A 17,199-nucleotide genomic window follows, 5' to 3' on the forward strand; every position below is an offset into this window, starting at 1 on the left:
TTGCACTAGCATAGGTTTTAAAACCTTAGACACATTTGGCGACCAATGGGACATATCTTCTTCAAGCAGAATCTCACTATAGTGGATTCCCCTTCTCAATAATCAGTTGAAATGAGAGCTTACCATGTTGGCCCTTTATGACAAATGGATAGCCACTTCCATTGTCGTTTGTGTTTTAGGTTTAGTGTTGGTGCTATACTAAAGTTCAAAGTACAAATATCCTCCACTTTGATCCACGAGTAATAGTATTTAATTGTGTTCCATTGGCGTAGAAGTTGACATTAAACTTTACACAAATGGGACCACAAATGGGACAATTCTTTGTCGTAGTGTTAGCAAGCTGACAATCCCTATACTAACTGCAGTGTATCCACAGGGATGATAAAATACCAAGTTGTTTTTTTATTTACTTTGCACTCTCCTGATTCACACCAGAGACAGTTTTGTGGCTGGAATAATGTGAGCCAGCTGGGACCTTACAGTGATAAAATGTTCTGTTGCACTTTGGACAGGTCCAAAAATTGTTCTCTTACCAACTTCCTTTCCCAAAACTGAAAAAGGTACACTTATTTCTTCTCACCGGCAAAACGATTTTTCCATGTTTCTCATATGAACATTTAAAATGTAAGAAAAATAAAAACATCTCCATCAAGGGTGTTGAGATCTCCATATTAGGTTGAATACTTAAAACGAAAGTTAATTATAATCAATTATAAAACGGACAAGTCAAATCAAGCAATCTGATTGGTTCTTAGACGTGATATACTGAGCGTATACCACGGGTAGAATTGTAAATTACTTTTCAAAACAAGTCAGTATCCCTCCGCGTCTGAGAAAAACAGTATACCGTTGGGCTGAAAAGCTTCATACTGGAACAAGAAAGCAGCGGAGAAGTAACGGGGCAGAAGCCCTCCTTTTTGACGCAGCGGTCCAGACATACACATCAAACGGCAAAACATATTCAGTTTGCAGTTCCTTTGACATTAGGGCAGGGATATCTAGATACTTTTGAAGGTTTAACGTAATGAAGTGTGCTACTTTTAAAGCAAGCAACGATGTTTTCAAATCTTAATCAAAGAGGTCCGCAAAAACGCTATCGACCAATCAGATTGCTTGATTTGACTTGTCAGTTTTATAAATATATTTAAATTTCTTCCATTACGAAACAAACTTACAAAGCATAAAATGGAAAAATGTAAGATTAACTTCGACCTCCGGGGGGGTCTTACTATAGTATGGAGGAGTGGATTGAGCAGTGCCTATCTCCAGAAAAAAAAGCACCTAAACAACGACATGCAGAGCTACGTGAAGAGCAGGTAGACCGACTGGAAAAGTACCCCCATTCAAAAGCTTTCTAATGCGGGCAGGGCCGTGGGAAGTAGGGGTGCTGAGGGTGCTGCAGCACCCCCTGGTGGAGGACAGAGGATCTGCACTTCCACAAGATGTACCGGCGGGGATTGTCGTTAGCTTCTGCTGCGCTAACGGATATAAGAAGCTGTTTCTACAATAATGTGGAGAGAGAGTTCTGTCCTGTCAGACTGAGAGGCTCAGTGAGGTAAAGGACTCTGAGGGTTTAGATAGTTCACTTTAGTCTAAGTTATCTCAGTGGGTCTCAAACGTTTTGATCACAATTTATAATAATAATAATAATAATAATAGATTTAATTTGTTAGCGCTTTTACAGGTGCTCAAAGACGCTTTACAGATAATAGTGAAGAAAAAAAAGAAAAGAGAAGAAAGGAACAACAAATAAATATATAGTTAAAGTTAAAGTCAAATAATACAAAAACAATCACACATGAAAAGCCAGATTGAAGAGGTGAGTTTTTGTTAGTTTTTTGAAGGTGGTGAGGTCGGTGCAGTCTCTGATGGGTTGTGGGAGTGAGTTCCAGAGGGAGGGGGCAGCGACGGAGAAGGATCTGTCCCCCCAGGTCCGGTGATTGGTGCGGGTGGGGATGGATAGGAGGTTGGCTTCTGATGAGCGGAGGCAGCGGGAAGGGGTGTGGTGGTGCAGCAGGTCTTTGAGGTAGGGGAGGGGCTGGTTGTTGAGGGCTTTGTAAGTTATGAGGAGGACTTTGAAGTGGATTCTTTGACGGGCGGGGAGCCAGTGGAGGTTCTGGAGGATGGGAGTGATGTGGTCTCGGGAGCGGGTGTGGGTGAGGAGGCGGGCAGCAGAGTTCTGGATATGTTGGAGTTTATTGAGGAGGTTGGATGGTATGCCATAGAGGATGCTATTGCAGTAGTCGAGTCGTGAAGTGATGAATGCATGAATCAGGATTTCAGCAGCAGAGGAGGAGAGTGATGGGCGGAGACGGGCAATGTTTTTGAGGTGGAAAAAGGCGGTCCTGGTGATGTGATTTATGTGGTGGTTGAATTTGAGCTGACTGTCGAAAATGACTCCGAGGTTGCGGATGTGAGGGGGGGGAGATAGAGTGTGGCTGTCAATGGTGAAGTTGAAATTCTGGATGTCTTTGATACGGGATGGGGGGCCGATGATGATGATGTCTGATTTGGCACTGTTCAGTTGGAGATAGTTTGTTTGCATAGTTTGTTTGCATCCATGCTTTTATTTCTGAGAGACAGTTGGTGAGAGTGGAGTGTGTTGTGGGGGTGATGGTTTTTGTTGAGATATAAAGTTGGATGTCATCGGCGTAGCAGTGAAATTGAAGGTTGTGGCGACAAATTATTTATTTTGACAATTTATGTAAGCAAATACTTCAAAGGGACACCTTTATAATTATTAGGATAAATAAAAACAGGTTTGAAATCATTCCAATGTATACTATAGGACAGTAAACCAAAAATATTGTTTAAAACTGGAGAGATTTAAAAATATGCATAAATAAATGTTAACTGGTCAAATAAGATATAAATGAACCACAAAAATAAAACAAGTTAGCCTACATTTATTTGTTATTGGCTATGGTAGGTTATTGGTTATGTTCACATACAAACCGATCTTTTTCACATGGGTGTTTAGAGTTGTATCCCCTAGATCAGTCTCTAGTAATTGGGCGCTCAAAGTGCACCAGATTGAAGTATTTTACTTTAAAATGTTAAAAAAATCTTCCCGGGGGGACACCCCCGGACCCCCTTAGAGGATCTGAAGTCCACCCCCCAATTCAACATGTTCATGCAATACTAAATACATTTGAAGCCTTTTTATATAAGCTGTCCACCATATCAATACGTTTCTCTTTTTGTAGTGTATTAGTCTTTTGTAGAGGTTTTTCATTGCCAGCTAAAATCTTGCCTAGTGCAGCAAATTGGTCAAAACCGGCCCTGGTGTCATCCCCACAGCACCCCCCATTTGAAACATGTTCCCACGGCTATGAATGCGGGTCTTGAAAAAAAGCAGAGAAATGATGACCGTTCGTGGCCACAGGTGCGAAAGCTCTCTCCAGAGCTACTGGAAGCCGAATCTCGGGGACCGGAGAAAGTGGAGCAATATTCTCGCCACACCAAGCAACAGCCTAGAACAACCTCAACCTATACAAGTAACCACGTAAGCTATTCTACTGATGCTGGACAGTTTTTCAGTGGCTGCACAATAAACGGCAACATACACATTAATGTAAATAAACAGCCAAATAATGGATCCGTCTAATATGTTCGCTAGCTGTTAGTGTTGTTGCATAGCAACCATCTCGCATAATGTTTTGTGCAGAAGGCAACGGAGGGACTATTTTATTTTGAACATCATTATTTACTAATAAAAACTATTTAAATTAGAGTGTGTATTTTTCTTTCATATTGCCACACTTGGTAACCGTTTTATAAAAGCAATAGCTCACTTCAGGGTGTGATATATGCTCATTATATCACAGCTAAGGGGCGTGGTTCGGCCCGACGCGAAGTGTCAATACCACGGCCTGTCGTGAGCTATTGCGTAAATATAATCAATTATATTCTTGCATAACCCACAATGAAAATGCTTCATATTTTATGATTTTCTATATTTACAGAATAAACAAAACACAAGTGGTTTGTTAAGTGGAGTGTAAGGCCTATTATGGTTTATGGGTGTCACTGATAAGGGAGGGGAGACAGTTTCTTCTTTCCACAACAGTGCACACTGCACAGGGGGGGGGGGGGGGGGGGGGGGGTCTCTCCCTGGAGAGCTGGGTTTTTGCCTCGGTAAGGTTCTCTCAAACTTGGCAAATATCGCTTGAATTTCTTTTTTGAATGCGGAGTGAATTTCTTTGTTGAATGCGGAATGTACGGAATGTGTTTAGCACCCTGCCACCTGTGAGGAAAGGTCCCCCGAATTCATGCTGGACTAGATGTGTATATTCATTGATTTGTTGAATGAAAGTTTGAATGTGCTTTTTATTATTACCGGTCATTTATGAGGAGCTGCCTCTGAACTCTGTTGGACGATTTTAAATGTCACAACTGAATTGGGCAGTTGAAGTTAAAATGTAGTGTAATACATTTAAAATTGTGAATTGAGGTTTCATATTAGAACATGATCACAGCATGATATGTTTTGTAGGATTGTCATGTTGTAACTAGAGAAGGTAGAAACCCTGTACAAGTGTGGACCAATTTTTCTTCAAATAAACTGATCCCACCTTTTGGATTGGGGCAATTTAAGAGTAATCTGTGCTCTCCTCTCCTGATGTAAGGTAAGATTGCACCCTGCCACACTCACTCTTAGGTAGGGCCATACCTCATTACTGATACCAAAATCCTTCGGGATCGCTTAAACAGATTTAGCAGGTTGTCTGCATTGAAACAGCAGTTAATTGAACCTGGTTCTTCAGGAGTTGATAGAGGTGAGACCTTGCTGATCGTTGGTGGATCTGAGCCAAGCAGTAAACTTACATGGACTCAATAACTTTTGGTAGGTCAATTAGTAGGTCTGAGTAATTTGCCGGAATAAATTATCAGGCCTCCCGACTCCAAAGAAGGGGGAGGGGCTACACTTGGTTATTAATATCCTTTGACAGCAATATTGCTATTTTCCTTGTGTAGAGACATTCTTTGTTCACTAGTCGATATCCTGATATCCTGGGAATAAACATATTTAGTTGCTAAATGAATGTATCACAACATTAGGGTTAGGGTTAAGCATTATGTCCATCTTTAGTGTTATTATAGCATTAAAGGATATATTTATCATTTGTTCCATGTCTGCTTTAAAATTATATAACATGTCATTTAAAGCATTGTGAGACAAAAAAATGTGGTGTGCACTATTCTGTCCACATGGCAATTCTATTAACACTGTGCTTTTCAAAGCAAATTTACATCTTAAGGTGGTAAAACTCAGAGGACAGTCAAATCATGAATGTACTTTCTGTTCTGTCCAACACTTCTGTTTTTGTGGGGCGCAATGAGGGTTCTTATATTTGTTTTGCATTGAGAACTTTCATCCCTGGTAGGCAATCACAATGATTTGGTCTAGATCGGGGTTAAAGTTATTTATTAAAAATAAATGGTCTCTTTGTTACCCTTACCCTTGACTAACCGGAGCTGAAAATAAGCTGCCCTTCCAAACACCCCAACCTCTGAACCCTTAGTCAAATTCCTATTTATTGCACATGCAGTATATAATAATCTCCAACACCTCATTTCTTACCAGGGAATTTGATTTCTCTCACCTTTCCCCCATTAAACAGCATTTTAACACATTTTAGCTCATTTCATTAATTTCAAATTCAGACTGAGCATGGTGAAGCAAACGCAATACTGCAGCATTAGCACTTATAGTGTTGAAAATAATCTACCAAGTCTGTTAAAGGCTTTATTTATAATGCATTATATATGGGCACTTACTGTAGAAGGGCAGTCACAATGCCTGATGACCATATCAAAGAATTTGCTGATATGCTGATATGTCAAAGCATGACGAATTCATTATACCTTGACCAGGCGTGAGCTATGTCTTATTAATGTCCGTATGATGCAATGTACATTAAGGTGAAAATATGTTGCCAGAAATACAATTTAATTTAACTTGTGTGAGGAAAAAAGTTAGAGGGCCTTACAGCTGGCAGGTAATCGACAGTTCTGTATCTTTTCACCGCTTTACAAACACAGGAGTCCAAACAGCAGAGGTGTTAAGTAAGGCTGCTGTTTTGTCTCAGTAAACACAAGAGGCTCAATGGGATTTCACGATTATCCTCCTAGGCTAGATATTGCAAATCTCCCACACATCCCTCTGTACAGGTGGAGAATAGTAATGAAAACCAGGTAGGCTGAAGAAGTTCACTGCAGATCTGAGAAGTAAAAAGCCAAACATGTTACAGCAGATGCTCCTGGAAGGCAAAGTTCTCTGTATCTAGAAATCAAGATTGTTTAGCTAAACTGGTTCTGATTTAGTCTTTGATGTGGATTTCTGAGATCTAAGGTGACAAAAATATCTATTTACTGTCGTTACCATCAATATTGGGCGGTAGTGTAGTGCAGAAGATGACAATTTTAATTTGACATATTAATGTCATCCTGATTCATTTCTTAGTTTAGTCTAGTTTTGTAATCTGGCTCAGTAGTTCATTCAGGTTTTAACCATGGTAGAGTCATGGCTGTCTCTACCATTCATGCTCCCAGAAGAGGAATCAAGCTACTTTAAGAATTTAATTTAATTGTCCTTTCACGCCACCAAGTTTCTACTTGAAATATGTTCTGCTGTGAGACCTGGACAAATCCTGGCTTTTTTTATTTTTTACAGATATTACAGACAATTCATTAATAGTAACAAAAAAATCACACATCGTTTTTCCTCCAATCCGTCTAGATAAATTAAACATTTGCATACGTTATAATTTTCTTAATAAATTCAATAAAATGAATGAAAAATTATTTGGAGACCTGAAATGCCACCAAGGTTCTACTTGAAATATGTTAATATCTACCCAGTGGATTGACACAGCATTTTGTTCTGACATTAATGCCTCCCAGTGATCATGTGAACTAACCTCTCGTTCCTCTATGATGATGGCAGTGGTTCTGTTGGTAAATAACCTTTCCACCTAGCCTACTAAATCGATTATTTGTATGTTTCTTAAAGATATGCATGGTGCTCAGAGGAGGATCCTAACGACTTTGCCAATTACTTTACTTTTTGCATATACATGTTAATTTAGACCTGCAGCCTCTGATTGATGGTCAGAGCGCATTATGTTAATGAATAATTACACATTACTGTGTCCACTGTGTTTACCTTCATTAAATGATATGCAATCCCAACAGCCTGCGAAGGAATAAGCAAAATACTTCTGCTGTCAAGTAAAGATGAATGCATTCCCCATTTCAATTAGTCCTAATTAATTACTACTTGATTATACTGTATTAGCAACTAAATTAATCACTTGCCAAATTCAGGTTATCATGAAGAATAATTTTGATAAATGTATTGTGCTAAATGGAATTGGTACATCATTTTATATTAACGCTATACCTTTTGCACTTAGATCTCACAAGACCTGCTGCATCGTCATTATGAATTGGGGTCTAAAATCAATATACAAAATGATCTGACTATAACACACATAAGTATATGGTTAGAAGAAGAAGGAGTAAATTACTTTTTGTTAAGTATTTTAACAACAATCAACACATTCTCACTCCCAACTCGTACTACAGTGACGTTATGTCAGGATCCCTTGGCGTCACTATCAAACACAGTGGGGGCCCTTTAGCGTTGAGTTTCAACTATCAGGGAGTCCCTTTGACTTGTATAGAGCTCCCTGAACGTTGGTAATAGACGAGTTGGGATCGCGGCGAAATGTTCTCCGCAGATCCATTCTCACAGCGTTTATCAACCTTTTTCTTACTCAATATCAAGCCACACTTATTGTTTTTACTTCTTTATTCTAATTGTATAATGTCGGACTTTTGTTGCCATCAGTTATGGGGAGAGTAGGGGCTCAGAATACTGAAATCTGTATTGTTTCATCGTTTCAGCGTTCACTGTTATTTACTCAACAATAACACATAATTATCCTTGTGTTTATTTATTTGTTTGATTGTATAATGTCGGACTTTTGGAGTCCGTCAGGACCGAGGGTCGGAGCAGCTCATAGTAGTTGCTTGAGAGAATTTTACACCCGGAAATAAGTATTCTCTCTGCTTTGCTTGACAAACCCTGTGATAGTCGTCAAGCTCTGTGATTGGATGTTGGAGTGGCAGTGCGCCAAGGTTACGCCGAGTGTCAAACAGGACTTGGAAATGGAATGAAACCCATCCACGGCACACTATCCAAAACAGCATTCGAACGAGTCCACCAGAACTACACATGCTGGCTATTGTGTTTCGCAACATGTTCTATGGCACGTCTCTACTGGGAATTGTAGTTCTATGCATTGGCGTTTTCTCCTGGAGGCCAAGGGAAGCCAGGCTTCCCCTGTTTTTTCGGATTGTAGTTATAATTGTAATAAATAAATAAAAACACTTCGTTTAGTTTCGGAAATTCTTTGTTGTGTGTTGCTGCCGGCCCGTCTCTCCCCCATTCTCATTGAGTATTTTACAAAGAGTGAAACAGCGCCCCTCTAGATGTTATGGTGAAACAGTAGATTGCACTCTCTGTTGCGAGAGGAGGCCAGCCGAAATTTGCTTCCCTTGGTGAAAAAAAATGGAGGGATAGACCAATCAGATGAGGCTCACGTCATGCCCCTGCCAACCTGTGATTGGTCAGGGCAATGCCAAGGGAAGCCAGAGGCGGCTGGCTTCCCTTGCCTCGCAATCCAATCAAATCAACTTAGTGGTGCAGTGACGCGTCCCAAAAAGCGGAAGTAAGCTGCGCTCGATTTCCCTCGACAAAATAGCAATGGGATTTCTCCATAGGATTTTGGAAAATAGCTCGAAAAAAGGTCAGTGGAAAACGAACCTGTTAGGTAAATGCACGTTTTGTTCAGTCGGATGATATCCACATGTCTACCCTACTTTTATAATTTTCGAATCATAAATCTAATCGATAGAAGATAGATAACGTCACTGCACCACTCTCACCGCCGTTAGAAAGTAGCAAGCAACTGAAGCAAGTGCAATTATGGAGGGTGGAGATTCGGAGTATTTAATCGAAAATAATTGTACTAAACTTCCGCTGCAGCAGCAACAACAAATACAATCTGATGACAGGCCAATGCCCAAACTGGAGCTGTGTACAGCGAGGAACAAAAGAGCGAACCGGACGTAAAACGTTAAAGGTCTCCTGATTTAGTTTGTGAATGAATGCTTATTAGAGTTTCGGCTGGAGAGTGCGTGCGGACCTGTCGGTCAGATAACAGGCGTGTGTAAGTCCTGCATCTGTGATACAAATGTGTGTAAAATGATACCGTGCGCTGTAATCACTCATCTGGTTAAGTTATTACATTGACCACCACACCCCCCCCCCCCCACCACCCCAAAAGAAAGGACGTATTATAGACAAGTTTACGCGCCAAAACACGGGTAGCGGCATGACACTACACAAATGCACTTCATTTCCGCCGGAAGTCTTTTGCACAGCGTCTGTCGGTGTGTAAACCGATGTAAACAGTCAGACGGGCACTGGTGTAAACACAGCGATTTCGATGCTAACAGTGATGCTAGCTTGGGAACACGATTCTACTTCTTTGACTGGAGATGGCGTTACTCTCCCCCACCCGAATTCAGTGCAAAACTGGGAGGATAACATGACGACGTGGCCCAGCATAAAACCAAAATAAACTGCCTTATTTAGGTCATGCCCACAGGAGCCAACAGTTGTCTGTTGTTTACATAATGCACAATTTACATGATCTCTTTATGCTGTGCAATATATCATATGTGCCTGTACTGTTTGAGTGAAAATAAAGTTTGATGTAATTTAATTTCATTATTGCACTGTTATTGCATTATTGCATTTCATATGTTCCTTAGAGTGCTACAATTTCTTTTAACACAGTTCATCATTCATATTAAGCTCATACTGTACATAAATAACACTGAATGAATTAATTGTTGAGAGGAAACTAAAGAAATGGCTTCAACAAGAAAGATCACATGTTTAATCCTAACAGGTATTACAAATTAAAATATAAAAGCAGCCCACACAATTACATCACTATGAAAATATTCATATATAATATTAAAAAATACAATGCATGCAGTATTTGTTGTGTTTATCTGTATTTAATGAACAACATGGCTGGGTGCTGGGTGCTGGTTTGTGGTCGTAGCACTCTCTATCTAACCACTCGTTCAGGTGCTTTCTCGAGTGATTGCAACCAACTACCGCACACGTAGTTCCCGAACCACTTTTCTTCATGTTGTAATTGTTATATCCTCTTTGTCTCTGCGATATCAGTGCTTTGTCGGCACAACGGAGCTAGCTAGCAAAACAAACCCAGTCCGCCAAAACGGAAGTGCATTGCATCGAAGGGAGGAGTTCAGGATGTAGAGCGGAAACGGCTCAATAACTTGTGTATTGGCTTCCCCTAATTTTTTCCCCACGCCACGCTACAGGTTCTATGTAGTCCCTACTGATCACCAGAGGCGGTGCTTAAGGCCCAATCCCAAACCGCCCCCTACAACCTACCCCCACACACTACCCCTCCCTTTGCGTGTTCGCGCAGAGGGTCCGCCATATTAAGTGCTGTTCCAAACCAACGAGTGTGGAGCGATGTGGAGGGGGAGTGGGCTATCAAGCCCACTCCCCCTCCACAGCGGTGCTGACTTGAGACCGGTCTCTACCTGACCGGTCTCCACGCTGTGTGTGTCCGTCAGGAAACAAGCTGTTGACAAGTAGTTCCAGCAAACAACCACTGATAAATTGCGATGTTAGCAACCTCATGATAGCCTCATATGTTTTTAACTTAGGATCATACCTGTGTTTAGTCTAGAAAAAGGTAAACGTGTGCATTTTATTATAAAGTTGTGTATATTTACAGACTGTTGCAAAAACTAAGAAGCTTATAAACATCAGGTTTAAAACTAAAAGAGCTTTACAAAAAAGTAACACAATTAAAGATGTTTGGAGTTTCATTTGAGTTATTAATTTACATTTTTTGTAAAAGAGATGCTGATTTGAAACCGTTGTTACTTACGGCATTTCTTGTTTCTGCCGGAGAGAGGGGAGTTTGTCCCAAAGCTTGCCGCTGTATTTATACCCTTAACCCTTAATGGAGGGAACTTCATTCAGCTGCGAGTGTGGCTACAGACGGAGTTCACTCCGTCACGGAGGGGTAGGGTCGAGGGGGTGATTTGGGATTGGGCCTTAAGCACTGGATATGTCCATCGCGCGCATGCGCAGGTCGAGTACCAATACCAACAAAGTCACCTGTGACCCTACGTGACACCGGCTATATCTGCCGGTGTCGTCAGAGGATCTGTTCCTTTCATCTTCTCGCTGCGCTAGAGTACCGTGGCTACATTCTTGTAGCCTACAGCGTTAGGTTTGAACTTTTGATCTGAGGGATTTCTCTGCATACAGCTGGCTGCGTGCAGCTTCGTGACTGATCCAGTTGGAGTCGCGGGCTGTTGACTCGTCCTCCAGGAGCTGTGGCCGGCTGCGCAGAGGTTTGTGTCAACTTTGTTGGTGATGGCTGTGTCCCCGCACCCTCTCCCAGCTAAGTTGTCCTGATTGCTGTCTTTTTTATTGCTTGGCTTAGACTTTCTGGTGACAACAGTGTTCCCGCTTCCTCTCCCATAAAGGTACTCTCATTGTGCTATTGTGCAGTGGTGTAGTCTACGTGATACGCTGGTATACGCCGTATACCCACTAGAAAATGCCAGTGATTTCCGTATGCCCTCTTAAAAATGAGCGATGATACGTAACAACATCATTTTGTGACTTCGCTTTCACGCTTTCGCCCCCTTCTGTGTTAATACTTTTGGACGTCTGGGGCTTCCGTCGCCTTTGGCCTGTTGCTAAGCAACAGCAACACACTTTGTTCGGCTCTGACAAACCCCACGTTTCTCTAACGTTAACAGAATTTGATCCTTCCATCATTCAAGTTCGCGGAGCGCTAAACAGGAAGCAAACATGAAACGAAAACAGACGACAATATTTTAATGTTTTCCGAAGTTTTCCCCTATTACCAGTACAGAAGAAGAACCAGGTCAGGCGGCTGTCCTAAAGGTGACAGAGAACGAGTCCGGCGCTACCGCAAATTTACCCAGTAAGTGAAATTAGCATGGTTATGATTAACGTAACAGTAGCTAACTAGCTAACTTGCTAGCTAATTTGATCAACGTTGGTGTGGTGGATCAATGGAAGAGAAAGGGAGCGAGATAGTGTGTGTGTGTGTGTGTGTGTGTGTGTGTGTGTGTGTGTGTGTGTGTGTGTGTGTGTGTGTGTGTGTGTGTGTGTGTGTGTGTGTGTGTGTGTGTGTGTGTGTGTGTGTGTGTGTGTGTGTGTGTGTGTGTGTGTGTGTGTGTGTGTGTGTGTGTGTGTGTGTGTGTGTGTGTGTGTGTGTGTGGTCATAAACAGAACACAATGTTTATATTATCTCCTTGTTTCGGACACAGATGAGAGCTCCTGGCCAGCCTTGTGGACTGAAAGTTAGGCTATGGAATTTAAGAATAGGCATCCTTGGTTGGGGTGGAGGGACAGAAAGTTAGGTAAATGTCAGCACACATGCAAAGGTAAGCTGATCTAAACAACAGAAATTCAAAAAGTCAATGACTATGCAAATGAGAGTTAATTCATGGTCATGTTAAAAGTGCATTTAAAACATTTGCACCATTGCATTACTATATGTTAGTTATCAGTAGTTGTCAAATAATTAGCTATTGAAAAAGTGGAACATTTTTCTCCTTTTATCTGCTTTTCATGCATTTGTTAGCCATAATGTAAATATTGTAAGCCGTTTATTAAATACTTTTGAGTAAATCTTGGCTCTTTTCTGCAGTTGTTATTGGTAAAAACTTGTATTATGCTAATTAGTCATGGTTTTGTTTATTTCCTTTGCAGCGCTACAAAATCAGTAGATGTCCTCACAGAACAACGAGTGTCTATGTCTGAGGAGTGGGTGCACTTTAAGATCCAGTCCTCAGATTCAAGCAGATCAACATCTTTGGCCTCTTTGAGAAACAAGATTAGACGACATGAACCGTCCAGAGCACACAAAATAGCCCAGGAGCTCACGGAGAAGGGTGGACAGGATTTAGTTGGAAATTTGGTGAGAGCTGTGTCAGAGACTGTGTTTGCAGTAGGCCATATTGAGATTTTGATAAAAAAGTCGATTAATTGTTCAACCCTAGAAGATAAGTGGGCTTTTTCCATCATTGTTCATTCTTTTATTTTTTTATTGTTAATTTCACTGGCAGTTAAAAGTCACTTATAAAATGCTTATAATACATTGACATGTTGATAACACATAACCAGTCTCAAGACTAGTCTATGCATTAGTAAGTGTGATGGTGTTCATGAGGTGCTGCTTCGAGACAGATGTCGCTCCGCGATGCGTCGCTCTAGGATGGATGAATACAATTATTACAGTATACCCACTACAAAAAAGTAGACTACACCACTGCTATTGTGAACTTTTTTGCATAGCTGATTTTGGCAGCGTTGTGCCTGAGCTATCATTAGCATTTTGAGTTTCCAGCTTTAGCTGCGTTTCTCGTTTAATTTAGTTAGCAGTAGCGTGGCTCAGCCTAACTAAGCAGCAACTTTAACTGACCTTGAAGCAGGCCGCTGTGTCTGTAAATGCTTTGGCTAAACTTGGTGTATGACTGTTGTGATTGTGTTTTTTTTTAATTGTCTGTAACTGTAAAACTGTCTGAAACTGTGCTGTTACCATTCTTGGGCCAGGACTCTCTTGAAAAAGAGATTTTTAATCTCAATGAGACCTATCCTGGTTATTAAAGGTAAAACAAATACAAAAAACTATATCGTTGTTAGTTACTGCTCCTAGCACTAGGATGGGTTAAATGCAGAGAACAATCTTCACTGTGTGTGCTATGTGCTCTGCATGTGTGGCCATTACAGAGGGTTTCATCCCTCCCAATATTATTATTATATTATTTTTAGTGTGCTGCCGTTTGGCTGACACTTTTAAGCACTGACCATGGTTACTACTGTAACTACGGTTCTATGCCGTGCTGTTTTCTTCTTAAGAAGCTTATTATCTGGTCTTAACATTGTGTTATTTGACTTGGACTTGCTGGCTAACATCTTACATGTTCTGTTAAGCTTCATTATTTAACTCAGCCGGTGAAGGTCTACCTATGTTGCAAATGTCTTATCTTTTCAATTTACACACGGCATCTATTGCACGTCCGTCCTGGGAGAGGGATCCCTCCTCTGTTGCTCTCCCTGAGGTTTCTCTCATTTTCCCCTTTCTCCCGAAGTTTTTCCTTGTACGATGTGAGGGTCTAAGGACAGAGGGTGTCGTATTGTCATACTGATATTCCGTACAAACTGTGAAGTCCACTGAGACAAATGTAACATTTGTGATATTGTGCTATATAAATAAACATTGATTGATTGATTGATTGATTGAAGGCAGCGCTGTCGCTCCCGCTCCGGGTAACTTTTAGTTTGATTGTTAGCAGCAGCCGCTTGGCTAACATCTTGCATGTTCGTTGGTTTGGAACAGCACATCGTTTTTCAAGCACTGGTCAATTTTGAGATTTTGTGCTATTTTGATTCTATAACATGTTTTCTTTCAGGCTTTTGCAAGGAAAACGTACAAAATACACATTTAAGAGTTTATTTTACTATAGTTTGTTTATTTGCGTCAGTAGATTTCTCCTAAATTCACCAAAAGTTAGCTTTCTAACGTAACATAAAGTGCCGCGACCGCTGTGTGCAAGATGTCAACAGAGATATCGTTGGAAATCTGTGTCTCTCCTGCACAATCTCATCGGATCCAAATATGGTCGTTTCCTTTGTATCAGCAACCAATCGTGAAAGTACAAAGGGGTCTTAAACCAAGAAACAAAATCTCATTGGCTGGTGTCAATTTCTGACAACGTGATTCGTTCAGATGCGTCACGTGGTGTGCTAAAACACTTCCTGGTTAGCTTTCCGCTAGAAATGTAAATCTCAAAATGGCAAAAGAACGGTGAAAATAACGTTTACAGAGAAGACGACAACAATTGTCACTTGCACGAAGCAAGGTTATACAACAAAGAAATGACCCTAAACATGAAATACTGTCATGACGCAAGCTGTCATCCAAAGAACAGGAGGGTTTAGCTAGCGCCACACTGCAATCTTTAAAGGTCGTTTTCTCCAAATGAGTTTTTTCTCCTACTCTGAGTTCGAAATTTCAACTTCAGTAGCACGTAGATACACCGAACCTTCCAGTTATATTCCTATCAATATTGTTCATATATCATTCAGAGCCTGAATTATACAATATTGTATACCTAAAAACATGGCGAATTTTTTTTTTATATTTTAGGGCTGTTGACAGTATTTTCTGATTTATGGAGTGATAAAAAGAGATATCCAATATCCCTTCTGTAAAAGTCTTAGATACTATGACTACAAAAATAAACAAGAATTTTGAACCTGGCTTTATCCAGATTTCGATTCCTGAAGGGTGTTAAAATATGCACATATTTAATGAGATAATGGCTAATTTGCATATTTAAACATGCTATTTCAGAAAACTTGTAATACAAAAAAAATTTGCCTTATTGTAAGTAATTAACTTGAGAAATTTCTAGCTGAAACTTTACAAATTTCCCTATTCACCTGGGGTGTCTCGCCTTAAAGGGAGGGAATCCTCATGACACGCATTTTTAAATAATTATCATCCGATAAAACAGACCAGTCTCTGCCAGTCTTTTTTTAATCCGATGACGTTATCAGTGATTTTAAGCTGATTAATTACCGAAATAACATCAACCCTGTGGGCGGCGACATTTTGACGAGTCACATTACTTATTTTACCGGAAGTGACGTGAACTATGTGTTTGGTGTCGAGGACAAATTGACGTATGTGCTTTGTTCATGTTGTTTACTCTAGTTTCTCTCACAATTCAGAGTTGCGGGTACACTGTGTATGTGCGTATTACACTGTCGCGCCCGGTACATTAATGGGAAACCCTGTACATGTTCAATACATTTGTAACACTGTACACATGAACGTTTCTTTTTTCGGTTCACCAAAAAGAAATCTCACTCCAAGCTGAACTCAAATGTGGGCAGTCCTGTGTTAGGACTCCTAGCCTACATTGTTCTATAAAGAGTGCATTCTGTAGATATGCTTTTTGATTTCTTTTATCATGGCTATACTTAGTAAAGTTTTGGTTTTGAAAATTATCTGTCATTGTCCTTCATGACCTTGCCATGCAATTGTAGACAGAATCCATTTGACACGCTTTAGAATTAATAACCATAAACTTCTTATTGAATATGGTCGATACACAAATATTCCTGTAAATGACAGGTTGTGCAAACATTGCCATGAGATTGAGGAGGAAAATCATTTCCTCCTAGAATGTAAACTTCATTATAAAACTTTTGATAAAGTCAATTCAATCTTTAATCCAGAACTTCCTAACCAAATAAAATGGCTTTAGTTGATATGTCCATTAATAATAATAATAATAATTGTAAAGTATATAATGCTAAGAAGAAAGGGCTGTACACGTCAAATTTAACCACCTTTCATTTATTGGTTCAACCAAAGAGGTGTGTTTCACATCCTTCATGGCAACCAGTGCTGTTCTCAATACAGCTTTTTCTAACACCACATTGTCGAATTCCCTGTGTAAACATATGCAATCCAAGTCTTCTGTGAACGGTTTATTTTGAAGCTCTTCAAGCTCATGGCAACATATGTTCATAAGAGGATTGTCCATGGCTACACACCGATCGCAAGTACACCATTCATGTACAGGTCTTCCTACTCGCCCCCCGAAATCAATTGCACGAGTAAAGGGATCGTCTCCAGCAAGATCACCGTGCTGTTCATCCTCATCGTCACTGTCCCTGGATTCCTGACGGTTTTGGCCACTTGGCTTGAACCTGTATGGCTGAATTCCCCCATCCAATCTCTTCACATTGCTCAAAACTTCTTCCTCGGCTGACGAGTCCGAACTCAAATACTTCGCCATGTTTTCGTCGAATGAGCTGTCGTGTTTACAAAGTGAACGCAAAGATGACGTCACGACCTAGTTTTTCGGATCATGTGACTACTGAAAATGGCCAAAATGGCAGCTGCTTGACGGAATATACAGGTTTTGATAAAAAAGAGCTATAAAATCATTATTTACTGGGGAATATCGCTGATTTCTTCAGGGTATGGTTTAAACATAATGTTTCACTAAATA

General features: G+C 40.5%; 1 protein-coding gene and 1 long non-coding RNA gene across 2 annotated transcripts in view; one reads left to right on the forward strand and one right to left on the reverse strand.

Moving 5' to 3' along the window:
* LOC307034871 (seizure protein 6 homolog) overlaps window positions 1–17,199 on the reverse strand; it is a 361,762-nt gene that overhangs the window by 266,302 nt on the left and 78,261 nt on the right. The gene's annotated exons all lie outside the window — the stretch shown is intronic.
* LOC307036110 lies at window positions 11,114–15,373 on the forward strand. The gene is made up of 3 exons (XR_013807281.1): window positions 11,114–12,086; window positions 12,436–12,552; window positions 12,881–15,373. It is a non-coding gene; the product is annotated as an uncharacterized lncRNA (long non-coding RNA).

Source organism: Notothenia rossii (genome assembly GCF_949606895.1).
Source record: "Notothenia rossii genome assembly, chromosome: 4".
NCBI classification, from domain to species: domain Eukaryota; kingdom Metazoa; phylum Chordata; class Actinopteri; order Perciformes; family Nototheniidae; genus Notothenia; species Notothenia rossii.